The following is a 20,586-nucleotide window of genomic DNA, read 5'->3' as shown; positions in this document are numbered from 1 at the left end:
TAAAAAGCATTTTATCAATTTAGTTGAGTTTATTTACCTCAGCTTATGTGTTTTCTGTGTATATGCGTGTGTGTGTGTGTGGGGGGGGGGAATGGGGTATGTGTATGTGTGTGTGTGTGTGTGTGTGTATCATATTCCTGAATACGGCAAAAACCTACACAAAGTTTTGGAAACCGTAAATATAGGGAGCTATTTTGATGATATTCATCTAATTTTAGTAGTACATTATGACGTAGAGTATAGTTTGATTATATTAAATATAGTCTACATTACTATTCTATATTTTAATCTCAGTTTTTACTTTATCTCTGAATATAGATCCTTCTTTTCATAGGTGTTCTTGAATTATGATTTAAGACAAGGAAATAAGCAGTATTATACATACAGTTTAAGTGACAGACACAAGGATCTATTTCAGAAAATTAAAATGGCAACTTGGGGGAATTTGTGTTTTAATTAGATTTATTAAGAAATACAATTTTTTTCAGTGACATCGATTATGTGATATTTAAAAATACAAAAAGTTGGTAGTTTAAAATTTCATACAATTGATTTAAAAAAGAGGCTTGTTCAAAGTTTTCACCAACTCTCTAGAATGCTCACTGTAGGATAAAGCATAAAACATACTATCTGTTTTTCATATTGCGCTAGCAGCCCCTTTAGTGTAGGGCTTAAGGAGTGTTCAGTTTTCTGTATAACTTTTGATGGGTTTTATTTGTTTGATTGATTTTTGTTGTTTCATCATGTAAAAAATGTTGATGCAATTTTCACAGGAAAAAGAATCATAGGCCAAAGGAAGAAAATTATGTTGAGCAAAATGTTAATGGAGAATTATTTACGTTTTCAAATTGAAGTTGACACTTTTGAATTGGGAAGTTTGGGGTTTTGTTTTATTTAAATTAGGATCTCTAACATTTTGTGAGAACAACTGATGTCAGGAGACTGTCCTGAATGAAAAAAGACTGGGAAAAAAGGTGAAAATAGAATAATGGAGAAGCTTCAGCAAATGTCTCCATTCCACAGCAACATCTTTTCTGCTTTGAAAATAAGTCTTTGCAGGTGTGTTTCCCATCTTCCTTTCTTGCTCCAGGAAAAATGTTTATCATTTTCTGAATTTACCAGCAATTGGTGTGTGCTGAGGGCTCATTTATTTCTTACAAAATGTCGCTAACTCACTCCTGTCTTCTTAAATTTAAAACAGCTGCTACCCACTGGCGGGATCTAAATCTTAACAGAGACAGAATTCCAGAGTCTCTGTACGCCTGTATTACACTATTGTTAATAATAATCTCTGTCCGTCAAGGTGACAAGGGGACAATGTACGTCTACGCACATATTTTCTCTGTTCATATATAAAAAGCTAAAGTTTTTATTTTGTTAACAAAAACCTATGATTTAATTAAAAAATAAAAATCTCTGATTGTTGGTGCCATTTGAAGCACTATAATTTAGTTTTGCTTGAAGCATGGTAACTTTCAGTGTTGTTTCCTTTTGGTGCAGTTATATTTTTAATATTATCTGTGAATTAAAATAGCTTATTTACTGAGAGAAAGTAGCAGAGGAGTCCAAACTAAATGTGAAAAGGCAAAGCAAATTTGGAAAAAGAAACATACTCTTTAATTTTAAGTTGGTTATTATTTTATTTTCAGATCACATTTTCATAATTTAGAATTTACAATCTCCTCAACATTTATTTGTAAAGAAGACAGCAATTCCAATTTTTCCAACGATGCCTCACTGTTTTAAATAAGAATTTGACGTAATCATTAAATACCTGGATTTTCAGTCAAAGATACAATCTTTTTTCATTTTTACCTTGTTATTACATTGTTACCTTGCCAAAAAGAAACCATTTTGTTTTTCTTTCTCTTAGATTTTCTTGCAGAACAACTGTTCAATTTCTATAAAGATAGATTTATCTGTTTTGAAAATGCAAAGATTATTTTCATGCATGAGATAAATCACTGAAAGAGACAGTAAAGTATTCAAAGGTACTTCATGTTCTCCCAGAGTGAAATCCAAATCATTCTTCTCCACAGTGAATTCATGGTTTCCTGCAAGATAAGATCTCATCCTGTTAAGGACTTTATCTTCGAAGAAGGGAACATAATTTCTCAACGGAACTCCAGTATCATAATTCATAAAATCAAATTTATCAATAAGCACAGCTCTTATTTTAAAGTAGTCATCCAAGTCTCTAGAACCTGGAGTCTAAAGTATTAATGTTAACTTGTATTATTCTATAAGAACATAAATATGTTAAAGAGAACAAATGATTGTTTAATCATTAAAAAGTTTCCATTCCCATGAATAAAATTAAAATGCCCAGTAATCCTTAATTAATACATTTAGAATCCCTTCCTTAGTGATGAGAATTAACTTTGCAATTTAATTTGACACTTTACAGTGTGAAAAGGAAAGATAAAAAATAAGCCTCTTGGGAATGGGAAAAAAATTTCCAGTCTCTCACCAGACAATACAATTTAATCAGGTCTCTCTCTCTCTCTCTCTCTCTCTCTCTCTCTCTCTCTCTCTCTCTCCCCCTTCTCTCCCGCCCTCCCTCTTTTGTTTTTTTCTGAAATCATTGATGTTTCCACCCCCAAGTCCTTCCCAATCTTCTTTTTTTATAAACAGAATTTTAAAAACTTGAAGTTTAGATTTCATTTCATCTTGAAGTGTTTGCCTGGATTTGTTGCTTGTTAATATGGTAGTCAAAAATTCAAAAAAGATTAAAAAATAATAGTCTCTTTTAAAGAAGATGCATGATAGTCTAGATATAAGATAGCAGAAACCAAGTATAGCAAATGTTTAATACATTTTATAGTGCCCAGGTTATCTTGGTGTTTATTATTCATTCAATCACTAAAAATGTATTGAAAATCTATAATCTACTGAAGTTGGCACAGTGCCCAGGATTCAGTCTCTGTGTAGAAGATCTCACAATTTAGTAGGAGGGTCAGATAGGTAAACAAATCAGTTTCAACATTAGATGGAAAATTCTTATAGAAAGGGTTGCATGGTACTGTGGGGGGAAATTAGAAGACTTCCCAAAGGAGGTGACATCTGATCCCAGGCAAAATAGAAGGATAAGCAGAAGGTGAGAAATTTATCCTTTAGAGAGAGAGGACCATATGTAAAGAAGTGGGTATGGGGAATTTTCAGATATAGATGTCTGAAGTTGTCAGAAGGACAGTCAGTGATGGCAGAGGAAGCTGAGGAGAGGAAGATGGAGTGGAGCTAGATTATGAAAGCCTTTGTATGCCAAATTAAGGAGTTAATACTGTAGTCTGTAGGTAAAGGATTTTAAGCAGAGGAATGACATAATCAGCTTTAAGATGATCAGAGCTCAGACTCCCCAAGAAATAGTCCCTGAAACCTTCAGATTAGTGTGCAGCAATTCATAGGGGGAATAATTTTGGGAACAGTACTTGTAAGGGAGTGGAGGGAACTTGGCTGTGATGCAGGTGCATCAGAGACTGCCGCTGATCCCAGGAGGACCTCTGTAGCTGAAACAGCCCTTCAGAGTTGTGCCACCTTGAGACCAGGTGACCAGGCCTTCTTACCCACATTGAGAGGTCACTGGATGTGAGCAGTCCCCAGAGAGGATGGGTAGCCTTGGGCAGGCTGATTGCTGCATGTGAGAGCAACTCCTGGAGAGGGACACAGCTGTGAGTCATCACCAACCAACACATTCAGCAGCTGGAACGAGTGTCTCTGTCCTGAAGAGGGATCTGAGCAATGTGTCACAGAAACCGTCACAGCATTTTACGTTCTTTTATTCTTTTTTTTAAATTCTATTTATTTATTTATTTTTACTAAACCTGACCATAGTGAGAAGGGTAGTCTTGAATGAGTTAAGATTGGTTAGAAGATCGAATGGCATTTTGTGAAAAAGGATGATGTCAAAGGTACCATGGTAATCACTGGGGGAAGATAGTCTTTTCACAAATGGTGCTGGAACAATTGGCTGTCTGTATGGAAAAAAACAAAAAACAAAAAACAAAAAACCAACTCTTACACTATAAAAAAATTTAACTCAAAATGGATCTTAGTCCTAAATACAAAGGCTAAAACTATAAAACTTGTAGGAGAAATCAAAAGGGAAATCTTTGTGACCTTGGGTGAGTGAGTCCAAGCTGTCTTAGATAGAACTTTAGAAAATAAACAATAGAAGGGCCAAAAGATTGACAATTCCAAACGTTGATGAGAATGTGAAGGCACTAGAACTCATACATTACGGATTAAAATGCAAATGTACAGCCACGTTGCATAACAATTTGGCAGTTTCTTATAAAGTTAAGAACATACTACTCATGAAATCCAGTCCCATTACAAGGTATTTATCCAAGAAAAATGAAAATATAAGAGTTGTACTCTAAAGTTTATAGCTGTTTAATATATAATGGAAACAACGCAAATATCTGTCAACAGGTGAATGGAAAAATAAATTGTGATATATCCATAATATTATATACTACTCAGCAATAAAAACGTTTGAACTAATACAACAATATGAATACATGTCAGAGACATTGTACGAAGTAAAAGCTGCCGGACACAAAAGGCTGTATTATTCTATTTATATGAATCTATTCCTATAAAGGCAAAAGAATCACTGATACCAGGGGCCAGGGTGTGGAAGGGGACTGACCACAAAGTCATACAAGGGAACATTCTGGGTGAGTGATGGGAATATTCTATGATACACATCGTAATTGCGTGGTGGGCATATGGCTGTATGTATTGGTTAAAACTCATTGAATTATACATTTATTATTTCTGAAATCTATCTATGTATGTTAACCCTAAAAACGTGAAATATAAAAATAAATAAGTAGTACTTAAATGGCCATCAGGCCTTATTTTTTTCAGTTCTTGTTTTTTAGAAAAGTTCTTTTGTATAACTTTGGGTATTCATTCATGGAATGAGTACTGACAGTGTACCAGGCTCTGTGCTTTCTATAAATGGTCCAATTTTATTTAAAGAGAGGGTAATCTAGGAATTAGACAACTACGTTTTTTAAGGTTTTAGTTACTAGCGAATTCATCATCAAGCCCATCTTAAGAAACTCGTCAACTTTAAGTAACAAGGATAATATAATATTTTAAACAGAAAAGAGCCTCTAAAAGTAATATATAAAAGAAAAAATCAAAGCAACTTAGTATAATATGGGCATCTATTTTCTAGGCTTTGTAAATGTTTATATACAAGTAAAAATGTAGTATGTGCCCACTTAATTGGATAGATATGACAGAAATGAAATTTTAAAGTGAAAAAACTAATTTTGCTTCTATAAATAGGAAGATACTGATAACAAGGAAAATGTCTAACTAGGAAAATATTTGACATATTTCTCAATTGTTAAGAGTCAGAAAACAAGCATCTCTCGGAGTGACGGTCTCACCATCTATGTTTGGGGCTCTTTAGGTATGTATCATGCTGAATTTATACTGACATTACCTCTGCTTTATATTCACTCTCAAGGGTAACTTTGTACTCCTAGTCAGATGATAAGTAGAGCATGTGAACTTATACGTGACAATAAAAGTGTTATTCAAATATACAGTATTTTTCTGCACATATATCAGCTTTTGTCACATCCACTCACAATTTTTTTCCATGATACCTGAGTCACAGCAACTATCACATTTCTTTAATTTTTCTTTTCTATTTATTATTAGTTTCAGGTGTACAAAAAAATGTAATAGTTAGACATTTTAATTTTTCTAAATTAAATACAATCTATCTCAGCTTCCACACTAGACAGGCAGAAAATGCTATCTAGCTATCTTCCTATCATCAATTACCTATCTATCTTTATTTTCCTGGTTCTGATTCCCTTCCTTGGGGTTGAACACACCCTCCCCCCACGCCTCCAAAAATGGGGAACAGCCTCAGATCTCCAGTGTCCCAGGGCTGCCATTCTAGGTCATTTCTGCCATGGGCCTGTGTAGTCCATTCACAGGTATGAAGTCTCATGTTTCTGAATCAACAGAATTTGGCCTCAGGACAATCTGTCCAGAATCCTCAGCTGGGCTTCCCTGGGCACACGTACTCCTTAGGGGCCTGTATACAAGTGAACCACTGACAGAATCTACAACTGCTGTTACTCCCCTCCCTAGCACCCTGCTCCCCCATCCGGCCCCACAACCATCAGTTCTTTTTTCACCTTGCAATTTTCCAAGTACAGCAGTTCCTCGAATAATGTCCTTTCATTCAAGGTAGTTTTGTTCAAGGTTGGTTTACTATAATCATTGATGAGATGCCGTAGGAACTTAACTCTTGTTTATTTATCAATAAGTGAAGATTTACTGTATGGATCCATGACCAGCAGCATCACCGGAGAATTGCATTTTATTTCAAAGTTTGTCAGGGAATTCTAATGTATAGTCACGGTTAAGAATAATTGTTCTAGATTTAAGAACAATCATGATGATAGAGATGTTGAGAATATACATAATATAAGTACACATGAAAGTATTTAAATGACCGAAGCCTAGTACAAGTAGGTTTTAAGTGAATATAGAAGAGAAACGACCAGTTCAGTCTCTTAACTAGCTGAGGAAAGCTTCTTGGAAAAAGTGGTATTTAAGGAGTACTAGCTGCAGAATATTCTGGCCTTTCTCCTTCTTGCACTCTGGGGGATTGCTAGAGCTAGGCCACCATCTTGGACTGTGAGGTGACTTTGGGACTGTAGGTCACGCGTGACTGAGCAACAAGAAGGAAAGAGCCTGAGTCCCTGACACCGCCATGGGCAAACTGGCCCTGCATCCAGACATTTTACACATAAAAGAAATAAACTGCGATTTTCTTAAAGCCTGCCATCTTGGGGTTTTTCTGTCACTTGTAATCAAATCTTATCCTGACTAATGTCAATAGCATTAATATGACTGGACAAGAAAATCTCACCAAAATAATAAACTAATTAAATACCCATTTACTTTTAGGTATTATTTGAAAGTGGCTGTGACTACCATCTGTAGTATAGAACAAAAGATGAATGTGATGATTAACAAGGAGTTACCTCTCTCTTTTCCTACGTGTTATATGAGAACTGAGAGGCCAAGGGAAAGAAACTTGCATGACTCTCTGCTGGGTAATAGTGTATGTTCTGTGATGTAATCAATACAACAGTCTTCTATTTTGCTCTTCCATTTTTTCTTAAGTATTTTTTCTTTTGTTTAAATACCCCAAAACGAATATATTATTGGAAAATACCTAATGCACAAAAAAAGTTGCTTCTCTAGAAGACAGTTACAAAAATTGTGAAAAATCTATTTATAGGGCTACATGTGACTATTGAAAATCACTCATGTAGAGCATTACTGAATTTCTGGATAAAGCTGTTCATTTTGCAGGTTTTAAGCTAGAGATTCTTAAGCTAAAGATTTACGAGTAAATTATCAAGCCTTTACTTCAAGATCTGTCATAAACTCAGGGGCCAAGTGGGTAGGTTACAGAGTCACCACGTGCGGTTATGGGAAAATGGGGAACATCCCCCCCTGAACCAGGCAGCTTCCCTCCAATGATGAATGCCCTGGGCGAATGGAGGGCCAATATCATCAGAGTTTCTGATTTTTCAGAAGAAGCCAAAATGCTTGCTTTCTAAATGTGTTATCTATTGATTGTCAATTCAAAAATTTAAAAACACAATACGAACCAAATCAAACTCAGATCCAATTGCATTTAGACCTTAAACTGGAAATCAAATATTTCCAGTTTAAGGTCTAAATGCAATTGGATCTGAGTTTGCAAAATCAGATTTTAAAATATTGCTTTAATTTGGCCTTAATATAACTGCTTTACTTGATTAAAAATTACCTGAACCCTACATAAAGTATAAATAATAAGTGACAATTTATCAAGTTGAGAAGAGACAGGCTGAATTAATCTCCAAAGGGGACTACCATGTATTTTCAGAGCCAGATTTATCCCTTAACTGGAATAAAACTCATAGAAGTTGTGACTTTGTTTTTCCAGGCCAACAGGGTCTTGGAGATAACCAAAGTTTTGGTGACAATAGTGATGACTTTTGCCTCCTAGATTGCACCCACCTCTCATACTGTCAGATGACATTACTTCTTCAATTGAATTCAAGAAATTTGTCAAATGTCTTTTATGTATCAGGAACTGTTTCAGGTGCTAAGGACACGAAATTGAGTAAACCAGTCTCTGTCTTTAAAAAATTCATAGCTTAGTGGGGAAGAAAGAAGCATAAACAATTATAATACAATATACTATGTATCAATTATAAGATACATCATTATTTTTTGTATCTCTAAGAAAAAAATGTTGTGCAGATTAAAGATTAAAGATTTTACATAGAATGTTCAGCAGTTCTTTTGATCTAAGTAAGTGCTCAATAAAGGTTGGCTATTATTAGTAGAGGTAATTAATGATAGAACTTGAACTTGAAGAAAGAGTTGGTCTTTTCCAAGAGATAAGGGATAAAACAAATTTCAAGGAGAAAAACAGACACAAAGAACTAGAGGCCTGTTTCTGGAACATTCTGTCTGCTGTGCTGTAGTAGACAAGTGTTTTTCCTTGAGGAATTGTAAATCTTTTTGACACTCTCTTCTTTCTCTGCACCTTCTTCCCCTGCCCTCCAGTCCAACATACCCATAAAGGCAGCTTAATTTTTTCAGCTTTGTACTCAAAAGCATGCACCTGGCCCTGTACTCAATCATGAACATGGCTCCTAAACGCAATGACACTAGTTACTTGTCTTCCATTTCCCTCCCCACTCCCCCATCCCACCCTCTTGCTGTTGGGGGAAGTCTTTGTCCAACATCCTTTGTTTAAGAGGATTAATTGCTATCCCCCAGTGCCTGTCAGTTTCTTTCAGGGGACTTCATGTAAATAAGGCTCCAGGTGGCCTGCTCTGATTTCCCAGAGTTCCCCAGAGGGCTAACACCCTATTAGGCGTTCACTACAAATAATATTTAGTGAGCCTGACCCCCTTAGAGGTTTGGAGAAGTTATTGGACTTGCACAAAACTACCCAGTTAATAACAGACTGATCCTGTTCAGTGTTTTGCTGCATTGTCACTCAAAATGTTTTTCCTCCTAAAGCATTTTCTTCTCCGTATTATTTCTATTAACATAGTGTCCTCCTTTTTGAGAAAGCAACTATATTGAGTAAGAAACCTAGCTGGTCTTTGAATTTGAGTTCATTCATCCATTCATTCCTCTACACATATTTACTGAGTATCTGCTTAGGGTAGGGTACTCATCTACAAGTAGAGGATTTGAGGTTGAACAAGGCCAACATTGTCCCTATTCTCACAGAGCTTACAGTCTAGCACAGGAGGAAATTAAAATAATTTCCAAAGCCAAGAACAAAGGCAGCTTAGAGAAAGCTTCTCTGAGGAAGTTCCTGCTAAGTAAAGACCAAAAGGATGGGGAGGATTAGCTGCATAAAGGGACAGGGGCAGAGAGGTGATAAAATGAGATATGAAATAATTTGTAAAGTGTCTGACAGCAGACGTGTAACATTGTGTGGTTATTAAACATACATCCCTCTGTAGCTCTCTAATCTCTGTCCCAGGTCTTCTTTCCACCAAGCTCCCCACCTCTGCTCCTTTCAGAACAACCTCTTTTATTCTGTTTAAGTCTTGTTTTATGAATATTTGTTTTATTGTTATTAGTACACTGTTGGGTTTGTGCTGGAGACAAGAGCCTTTCTGGATTTAAAAGTGACCTGATTATTGTGTTGGTTATCTGGGAAGAGATCTCTCAGACCAGATCCTGGATCTGTGAGGGGACTGCAGAGTGGAATTCGGTTTCTCTCCGTTGTGATTCTGAAAAATTAAATATACATAGAAGTCAGGCAAGGGTGAACTTTAACAGTATTTACTTTTTTTTTTAATTGAGATCCAGAGTAAGAAATACATTAACATAGCAACCCACATTGTTAAAACACTAGTTTCCCAAAATTCGTGTTTTGGAAAAAATTACCCTATTACATGTATACAACCTGATCTTTTATATTTTGCATTCTGATTAGAGTTTTTCAGGGCAGCAATCATTAATGGGTCACAAAATCAACTTAGTGGGTCATGATGAGCACCTTAAAAAATGAAATGAAGTAGAGTATGGAGATAGGCTGGGAAATAGTGAAGAAGATGCCCCTATATTGTTATCAGTGTTTTGGAGCTACAATTTCTATATTTTGGGCTTTCCAAGTCTCTGTTTCTTGCATTATATGTACTTTGTCATATAAAACTTGATACAGATCAGCAGTTATGGGTGTGGGTTCTGGAGTAGAGGTTCAAATCTTGACTCTGCTACTCAGAGGCTGTGTGACATGGAACACCTGACTTAGTCTCCTGCATGCTGCTAGCCTTGTGTAAAATAGAGATAACAGCACTTACCTTATCTAGTTTTAAGGATTACATGAGATAATGCAGTAGCTGGCACATATAAACACTCAATAAATATTAGCCATTATATTTTGCTCTCTTTTATTTTCCCCTAGTATTAAGTTTCAGCTTTTCTCAGTTTGCTAAGTAGGACCAAGAGTATGAAGTAGAGGGCTCTGGAAACCAATTTGCTAGGGGCAGCAGATATCAAAGTGAAAGAACCACCAGGGGAAATCGAAATCCCAAGGGCCAGAGTAGATAGAGGTAATTAGTCCTTCCAGTACTAACCCTTGCACCTCCAGGATTTTATTTTCTTAAAGAAAGAAGTTCTTTATACAGTTCCTCTTTCTAATATCAACACACTTTGACCCTAGGTCCTAGTGGTTTATCTAGGCCAGTTTGTTATAGAAGCTTGACTGAATCTGATTGTGTATTTCTCCACAAATTTCTACTTGACATTCCCTGAGGTTCCTCTCTCTGCTTGAGTATACCTTTCTTCTTGTCAATCGTTTGTTGGCCACATTACTTATTTCCCGCATCTAGCAATATAGGAGGTTTTTGTTTTGTTTTGGGAGAAATCTTGGGGAAAAAATACTGAATAATAAGATGAGAAGAAAAGAAAGTACTCTGTCATACCATCTTATAAAGGCAAAAGAATATTAAAAACATTTACTACATTTAGTGTATACTTCTTAACTGTTTCACTCCAAAAAATGACAGATGACATTTACCTGTGGAACATTCCCTGAGATATGTTGACTCTGAGAGGGAATATACCTGTCAAAAGGGACTCCTTGTAGTTAACAGGACCCAAATTCATTACCAAAGTGTAGCAGACATTGTTTGCAGAAGACTCTCAAGCACACTGCATATCACGGAAAAGCCAAAGACTGGGCAGCCAAGCCTCCTGCACTATGCTCCTTGACTTCTGAGCTGATCCTTATAAAGGAGTTCCTGGAATTATATTTTGACCAATGGGTTGAGACCTGCTCCATTCAATTGGAGCTGTGTAGCTATATTCTTATTTGCATCTTTACCGACCAATCAAAGCAGCTTTATAACTACCAATAAGAACATGCTATTTGAACCAATCAGGACAATGCTATTTGAACCAATGAAACTGTGCAAATTTGGGTCCTCATTTGCATAAAAAGGGACCAGTCAGGGACTAGGGCAGGCACTATCTCTATTAGGCAGGACTCTCCTTTGTCTCAGAGGAGCCCACTTTGGTTTCTATTAGAGGCTGTGTTTCCTGGGTTTGCCTGAATAAAGTTTCTCCTTTTGCTGCAACCCAGACTGGGGACTCCTGTTGGCATTGGATTGGTGGCAGGGAACTTTGGTTGACAGGTACACTAGAATCTCATTGAGAAAGAATTCTAGTTTTGAGGATGATATACATGAAACATTTTGTAAGCATGGAAATAATGTAATTAACAATCTAAAGTTTTCTTAAAAATGTTCTTTTGCAAGGAAAAATATAAATATTGCTATTTTAAAAAACATGTAAAACTTTTTAAACTGCTGTTTTTTTCTATAACTGCTCAAGAGAACAAAAACCTTAAGGTCAAAATTAGCATGTGCAAACTTTGTAAATTTCTTACATCAGTTGCTAATGATCACTAAAACCTTGTATGAAATTATATTAAGATAAAGTGTACAAATACCATCAAAATTAGAAACTTTTTAAAACTTTGATTACTTGGGTTTTTCCTGAATAATACGTGTTTATTTTTACCCAGCTCAGATTTCAAGAGTTAAAGGATGTCATCATTCTTTCCTATGAAAATACTACAGTATTTTCAATGCGAGTGTCAACAAACCATTGTTTCAGATTTTATTTACACTGGATCTGCCTGGCAAAATCCCAGGTCTTATCTAGCCATTTGCCCTGATTCCAAATAAATTTTTAATAGTTATCCTTGCTACCTTGAACACTTCCTCCTTAGGGTGTATTTCCAAGGCCTGTTTTTCCCATTTAATTATTTTTCCCCAACACAGATTTGTCTAGGCCACTTTTTACCATAACTTTTATTATTTTTTTGCTCACCAGAGTACACTAAGAATCCTACAAGCTCGAAATAATGTTAATATTGTCAGTTTTTCAAGACTTTCCTTCTACTGAGCCATTTTTTAACCAGAACTCATCATTTGTAAGATCATCACAGAGCAGTAACCTGGGCTTGGGCACAGAAGATATCCTCACGTGAGTGGGAGGTGGTGGGAAGTTGACAGTAATGAAGAAGTGTACATATTTGTTTACACAGATCACCGTTTGTTAAATGTAATACAGGTAAATTGTAGTCTGTAAGCAGCTTCATAGAGCCCAAACAGAAAATCCAGTAGGAGGGGCAGAGGCTAAAATCTCAAAAGAAAAGGAGAAAAGCAGCAACGGGATACCGCGTGGTAGGCGGGCACTTGCCTACTCAGCTAGCAGGCGCCGGAAGGGCAGATCGAAGGGGCGTGACCAAGCCTGGAGTGGGCGGGTCCGAGTCGGGGCAGGTCCGGTTGGGGTGGAGCGCGGGACAGGGGCGGAGCCCAGGTGGGGGGGGGGGGTGAGGTCCCGTGAGAGAGGTGACCCCTTCCGTCCCAGGACCCGCAAGCTCCTGATGGTTAGCAAACGGTTGTTTCCACACGTGGAGAATTTTTAACGAACACGTGAGGGAAAGACAGCAGTGTCTGCGGAAAATCTGCCTCAACTCTGGCGTCCTACACCAATCCCCTGTCCAATAGCTTGTTTACTGTGTTCCCGGGGTTTTTCGCCCCCTTCTGTTGATCCTCCCTGTCCCCAGTCACACGCTTTGATCGAAGCTCTCTTGAGCAGCCCCCGCCCTGAGCGTCCGGACCAGCGATCCCGCCAGGAGGCGGCCACGCAGGCTGCCCGCGACTGCGCCCAGGGTCTCACTGCGGGGGCGGGGCCTTGAAGAAAGGGGCGTGTCTCCCGCCTGCGCGCTGGGGGCGGAGCCGTGGGGGCCGAGCGGTCCCGCGCCCGGCGGCCTGACCTCCCAGAACGCCGGGTCCCGTGACGTCACCTCGCCGTGACGCGCACGCTGTAGGAAAACTGTAAGTTTCGGATTCCTACAGATCCCCTGGCCTGCGGGTCTCGCTCTGCTGCTCGCCTTTCTGGTGTTGGTAGTGGCTGTGGGGCATTAGATCCTGGGGCGATCGGGAGAGCCGCCGAACCTGGTGAAGGGACAGGTACCCGCCCAGAGCGGGAGCGCGCCCTCGGGGCGGGAGGGCCAGGAGTGCCCGGAGGCGAGGCCGCGCCCTGCAGGGCCTGCACCTTAGGTCTTCCTAGGGCCGAGAGGGCTCTAGTAGCCTAGCGCGAGGCCAGAGAAGGGGGAAGGTCCAAATGGAAGAGTCTCTTATTTTTCTTTCTTGATAAAGGGACTTCGATTGCCCTAATTCCAGGAATTTGACATGTTAAATCTGGGATAGAAGATTCCTTCAGAGACTCCATATCCAGGCGTCCTTTGGGATCCCGCAAGTGAGCGAAATCATTGAAGACAAGTTTAAAGATAATCACTTACTGCCTCAGTTTCCTTTGTGTGTAAAATGGCGGTAAAGTAGCTTCTGGCCTCTTTAATTGTCATTCCCACGGACTGGGAATTGTTAGAGCACCTGAGATAACACCAACATGTAAAGACAATGGCCATTTGACAGAGGTCTTGTAGGTAGGGACCTTTTTCACACTCTTGCCTCAACTCCCCCCACAGCCCTAAACAGATCATGGACAACAGGAGCCTGATGAGCATTCTGAACTATTGTCACCGAACTTGGTGGAACAGAGATGAAGGAAAAACTGGTACCATTATCACAATGATCTAGGCAGTTAGAGATCCTCCTTGTCTGGGTTTTGCAGAGAAAACTGTTAGCGTGCTAGAATTGGTACATTATACTCAATACAGATACACTGAGTTTTGGAGATTTTGCTGTGCCGACGTGATCATCATGCCTGACTGAATACTTTTGGCCTGCAAGGGTTAATACATTATTGATGAGTTAGTATTCTACTATGATACTTCTCAAATTCAGGAACGAGTATTTCTCAGGAACTTTGAACAGAAGAATATTGTACACACCTCAGGGTATATTAATTCTGGAGACTTTAAGATCACATTTCTGTAAATTCAGTTCAAGGGTGTAATAGCCTTCCATCTGAGTTTGAAGAGCCTTAGAGAGCAGGGGTTCTAATTTTTTGTTTTATCAGTTACTAGCTTTGTGTTCAAAGACAAATCACTCAAACTTAGAACTTTCTTTTTCTCTCTACAATGGGAGATGATGGCATATCTGCAGTTGCTTTTCAAGGATCAAATGTGATCATACGAATCAGTGTGAAAATGAAAGGCTGTCTAAGTATTCTATTGTTATTAAGAAATTAGCATTGGTTCCCTAACCTGTATAAGAGAAATAGAGATGTGTGCATTCAAAGCCATGTTCTGAGTTAGAACTAGAACTAGAGCAGCAAACAAGACAAAATCTCCAACCTAATGGAGCTCATGTTCCAGTGGGGAAATAAGCAACAAAGAATAAGTACATATTATTTCAAATAGTAATAAGTACAGTGAAGTAAAGGAGGATAAGAGAGCAACAGACTGGGAGAACGGGGCAGGCTGTTTTAGATAGAGTCTATCAGGGAAGGCCTTTCAAAGGAGGTGACAGTTGAATCAGTTGAAGTGGTGGAAGAGCCTGAGGTAAGAACATTTCAGGGAGGAATAATAATAGCAGTAAACACTTATGTACAGATTACATGTGAGGCATTCTTCTAAACACAATTAAATTTTTGCAGCAACCTTATGAGAAAGTACTCATTTTCATTTTTATAAATGAGGAAAGTGACAGAAAGATCAAGAATTTGCTCAAGGATGCACAGCTACAGTGTGATAGAGGCAGTATTTGAATTTGGGCAATTCGACTTCAGAGTCTATACGCTAAACAACAATACTGGATTGAGTCACAGTAGGAACAAGGATGGAACAATGCTCTGAAGTGGCCAAAGCATAGCAAGGTGAGAGTGTTGAGAACACAGCAGGGAAGGGGGAAAGTGGTGGTAGGTGATGTTGGAGGGCCAGGTAGACTATGGGGGCCCTTGCAGGCTGTGGTGAAATAAAGATGTTATTCTGAGTATTGTGGAAAACCATCGGAAGTTTTATGCTAAGGGAATACCTGATTTCGTTTTATTGGCTGGAGAATTAACTGTAGGGTCCCCGAGTGGGGAGTTTTGAAGCGGAGAAGATAGGAGAGTATTGCTGTGCCTGGTGGTATCGGGTTAGGGGAGGTACTTGTAGAGATGGTAGTAAGTAGTTGAATTCATGATATACTTTTGAAGGTAGATCTGCGGGTGTGAACTTACGAATGTGGGTTCTCCGAAAACCTACAATTAAATTCTTAGGTTTTAGGCTGGAACAACTGGGAGAGTAGTGGTGCTGTTTACTGAGAGGGGAGAAGGGATTTGAGAAGAAAATCATAAATTCCATTTTGGACAAGTTTTAAGTGCTTGGTAGGCTTAGTAACACTAGTACTAGTGCTGCTAGTAATAATAGTAAGTGCTATGTAAACATAAACTTTACTGGGCAGAGTTTTAAGCATTTTTACATATCAATTCATTGAATCCTTATAGCAGTTGTATGTGCTGGGAACCATTATAGTCTTCAGTTTACAAATGAAAAAACAGGCATACAGAGGTTAAAAGTGACTTGCCTAATGTCACCCAGCTTGTGAGTGATGGAACTGGGATTCAAATCCAAACAGTCTGGCTTCAGAGTCCATGCAGTTAGTCCCTGTAACTACCTCCAAGTCAACACGTTGAGTTGGCAGTTGGATATATGAGTGTAGAACTCAGGGGAATTTAGAGCTCGAGACACACATTTATATTTCTGAAGAGAAAGCCTGCTTTTGTTCCTCATCTAAGCCTTGGTTGGCAGTGGGGAAAAAGAACATAGGCAATGGAGCTGTGCTATCTGGATTCTGTTCATGCGGCCAAGATTCAGTATCTCCATGAGGGTGAGGTCTGTATCTCTTGTACTTCTCTATCTCTAGTCCCTAATCCAATGCCTCCCAAGTAGTAGATTTTAGGGATGACTTTATATGCAGGACATTTGGTTAGGCTTTGGGAGTTCAGAGATGAATAAAACATAGCACTCTTCCTGGAGGAGCAGAGTATGAGGGAAAACCTGTGGGAATAAAACTGGAGTAGACTAACTGCATAAATGCATGCTGATGAGTTCATTCTGGCCTTCTGTAGCCCGCTCCGCCCCATGTACTTAAGGGATAGGGCATGAAGGGGTCAAAGGAGCAAACGAATGCCTAAGCAATTGCAGGATGAATTTGAGGCTCCCCAAGAGTCCTTTTCAACAAAAGAATTCCTCAAAATCTTGCATATTTTACTGTATTTGCATTCGTTTTATTTGGCAATGATATAATTTTTACCAAATGAAAATATTCTGATACTTGAATATGATTGTGGAGTGATGAGTTTTTCCAGTTCTATTACCTCAGTGTTGACAGGGCTCACTAGTGAAATAAGGGAGTTGGCTTGAAATGCTGTTGCTTGCATAATAGAGGGTGATGGAAGGGCTGTGTGAAGTACTTCGGCAGGTTTCCACCAGTTCAAGTGTATCACGCCAAAGTTCCACATAACGAAATAAGTTTGAGTTTCTCTGCTGATCTTCTCTAACATTGAGATACGTATTTTTTTTTTTTTTTTTTTTTTGTCATAGAAAGGGATCTTGGTACTACGTGTCATAGGTGGAATTATAGATTACATCACTTCTATGTGGAACATTGTAGAACATAGAAACTGAAACAATACACACACAAATAAGTGTCTTGTTTCTGTAGATCTCTTTCAGGGCATACTGCATCCTCATCGCATTTATCACAATTTTATTACTTCCTAACATGAGTATTTCAAATTTGAACCATTCAAAGATTAGATGAAATTATACCATTGTAGATTTTATGATTAATTTCCATTTTTTTTCTCACAATATATAAAATTATATTTTGTTTAGCCCCTTAGCTTTCAGTGGAAGAGTTGAGCTGAATAATAAAATAACACCGTAACTCTAAATGGGAATCTTCCACAAATATAATTGTAGAGATGATATGCCATCTCATTTGGCAGTTCACAAAATTTTAAATCTGCTATTCTGATTTCCCTAAATTTAATGGAGTTGGTAGGCTTAGTATTTATACCACAACTGCAATTAACTTTTTAAAGAACATTGTATATGGTATAAAGTAGCATTCCACCTTAAATGGCCGGTTGATTGCTCAGGCTATGTCACTTTCTAAATTTAGGTTCAACGAGAGCAGGTTGATGGTTATTTGTGTCAGATATCTCCCAGCAGAGCAGGAGTGATGGTAAGTCCTCCTATTTGAAGACAGCAGAAGCCACCCTCACACTGACGCAGATGAACTATAGCATCCTAGATAACTATAAAATCCAATTCCTTTTAAACTTTATATTTACCTAAGCAAATTTAAAAACTACTACCTTATGTTAAGAGTACAAATGTAAATAAATGGAAATTGTTTCTTGTAGAAAACTTTGTGTCTAGCCCAATGATGGCATGCAGTGGGCACTAAATAGAGTTTTTAAAATTCCACTTCTTGTGGTTTATTTTATTTTTGCATATTACTTTCAACTCATATGTATATATATATATATACATATATATGTACATACATATATGTATATATATATATCATGCATATCTTAATACATTTGCAGTAATAGCTGAATTCTAGTTTGTGTACTTTCACGTAATGTTGTTGGAATATATTTAATTAAATAATTTAAGTGGATAAGTAGCACTTAATTTTGATTCATTCCATATTTAGTTGCTGAGAAATTAAAATCTTGAGGGTTGATTTTTTTTTCTCCTTCTACATAAACACTAATGGGTGGAAACAAAGTTTTAGTGACATGTTGACCAAGCTGTTACTCCCAAGAAACACCCAAGGAGAAAATTCTTAGACAGGATTAAGCAAAAACAGTATGTTGCTAGAAGGGCTAATTTAACCGTCACTTCCTACTATACCTATACTTCTTAAGATGTTACTATCCTACAGGCAGCATTCTTTTATTTGGTTTTTATATTGAAAAACTGCTAGTTTCAAGCTGCATTCTAAGCCATCAATCTAGAGAGAGAGAAATGGGAGATAAATATTGGAATATAGTACTTTGGATTTAGTTCAGTGGATCTCAACTAGGGATAACTTTGTCCCCTCCCCCAGCTCGCCCTGGGGACATGTGGCAATGACTGGCTACAATTTTGGTTGTCACAACTGTGTATGTGGGGCATTGCTCCTAAGCGTCTAGTTGGTGGAGGCCAGGGATGCTCCTAAATATCTTACAATGCACAGGGCAGCCCAACAGCACAAGTGATCTAATTCAAAACATTAATACTGCTGATGTTGAGAAATCCAATATATAACCCACCCTCCTTTCCTTCCTTCCTTTTTTCTTTCCTTCTTTCCTTCCTCCCTCCCTCCCTCCCTCCCTCCCTCCCTCCCTCCCTCCCTCCCTCCCTCCCTCCCTCCCTCCCTCCCTCAGTAGGTTTCTTGACACTGTAGGGGAGGGGTAGCTCTTTGGGTCTTTGGATGGGCCTAAGAATTAAACTGGTGTAACACAGGTTAACACGTTGCGTATGGCAGGGTTTAAATCCCTCGTAAAGATTCTCGTGATCCATACACAACGTGTTAATAGGAGAAAAACATACACATTTTATTAAACATCACATGTACATGGGAAGCTTCACAAAAGAATGAAGACCTGAAGACGTTACCAGAACAGAAAGCTTTTATACATTTTAGATAAAGAAACAATAAGTTTGTGAAGAATTGACAAGGCAGAGGGATTTGGACTAGAGGTAATATTTGATGAAGAAGTAACTGGGAAGATAAGGATGAGTTTAACAAGATTTGTTTGTATGGATTTTTCTCCCCAATTCCCCATCTCGTGATAAGAACGTCTTCCTTCCTCCTGGTACAAGGAGGTACCTTTCATATGGGAGTTTTGTCCTTTGCTTTCAGGAAGAAAAAGAAGAGTCAGGGTATCCATGTACCTGTTATTTCTTAAGTACCTTTAATTCAAAATAATATGTCAAAGTGGCATTTAAAAAATTTTATTTTTTTTTAAAGGAGGGCCCATGTGGAGATCGGACCGGCAACCTTGCTGTTATTAGCACTAACCAACTGAGTGTTTTAACCGGCCACCTGTAAAGTGGCCGGTTAGCTTTACGGCTTTTATATTTTGGGGAGACATTCTGGTTTACCCAATGCCTGCTTCATGTTGTCACTTGAATCAATTGGTAATTTGTTGTAATCCTACTCTGATAGGACTTGAGTGGCAATTTAACTGAGTTTTGATAAACTATAAGGTAGCACTACTTGCTGTTTAGAATTTATTTTTTGAGAACACTAAGTCGTAAAACAGTCCAAAGGGATGGCTCTTGGCTGTATTTGCGTATACTTGGGTGAAATACCCCACCCAGCACGATTCCCTTTGCAGTCTGATAGAGGGATTTATATTTGGGGTAGGACTCCCATTCATTCTGATTTTCTAATTAGAATCCATATTATTCTCTTTAGCCATTTTTTATATCAAATTTGAGGCTATTTCTCTTTTTCACCATGCTGACATAAACATCAGACTTACTTGACTTTAACTACAAGCAAAGTGATAACATAATGATTGTTTTTTATTTTCCTTTCTGAAACATTTAGAGTTCATCTGAAGTGAGGACATCATTTTTGTAAGGTGGTAAGAGCTCGTGGTAGTCATTTTATTTTCTGGATTGGAAAATTTAAGAAGAGATTCAGTTTACCTAAGTAAATCAATTTCAAAGATAGGATTTAGAATTTACGTTTTCAGATCTTACACAACCAAGCCAAACTCATTTACATTAGATCAAAAAGAATATCTACTTAAATATTTGATCAGTTCTTATTTTGTTTGGAGATTTGTTGATGATATTCAATTCTTGATGTAAGTTTAAGTAGCTGGAAATTTTAATATTTCATACAATACATCCATTGGCTGAATTTGGACCATTGATAATATGAAATTGTGGGTTTGCGATTGAGAGAAGGAAGAGGTGATTGGGCAAGGATTATAATTAGACTCAAAAGGTGAAGATTCCCAACTTTCTATAAAACTGAATTATTGTAACAAAATTTTTTTTTTTATCTCTCAATCAAAAAAGTTTAAACTGTGATAAAG

General features: G+C 38.0%; 1 protein-coding gene across 9 annotated transcripts in view; it reads left to right on the top strand.

Annotated features, from left to right (window-relative positions):
• The window catches only part of ZNF438 (zinc finger protein 438), a 202,071-nt gene that overhangs the window by 15,187 nt on the left and 166,298 nt on the right, over nucleotides 1-20,586 (top strand). For 6 of the 9 annotated variants that reach the window (XM_074324723.2, XM_019731510.3, XM_074324721.2 and 3 more), the window contains exon 1: nucleotides 13,271-13,421. The exons of the other annotated variants lie outside the window; for them this stretch is intronic. The gene's annotated coding sequence lies outside the window, so the exon portion shown is untranslated. Of the gene's footprint in view, nucleotides 1-13,270; nucleotides 13,422-20,586 lie in introns of those variants that run through there. 9 annotated transcript variants of the gene reach the window in all.

Source organism: Rhinolophus sinicus, chromosome 1, assembly GCF_057876585.1.
Source record: "Rhinolophus sinicus isolate RSI-liver-muscle chromosome 1, RSI-T2T, whole genome shotgun sequence".
Classification (NCBI taxonomy): domain Eukaryota; kingdom Metazoa; phylum Chordata; class Mammalia; order Chiroptera; family Rhinolophidae; genus Rhinolophus; species Rhinolophus sinicus.
This window is presented reverse-complemented; position numbering and strand designations above follow the sequence as displayed.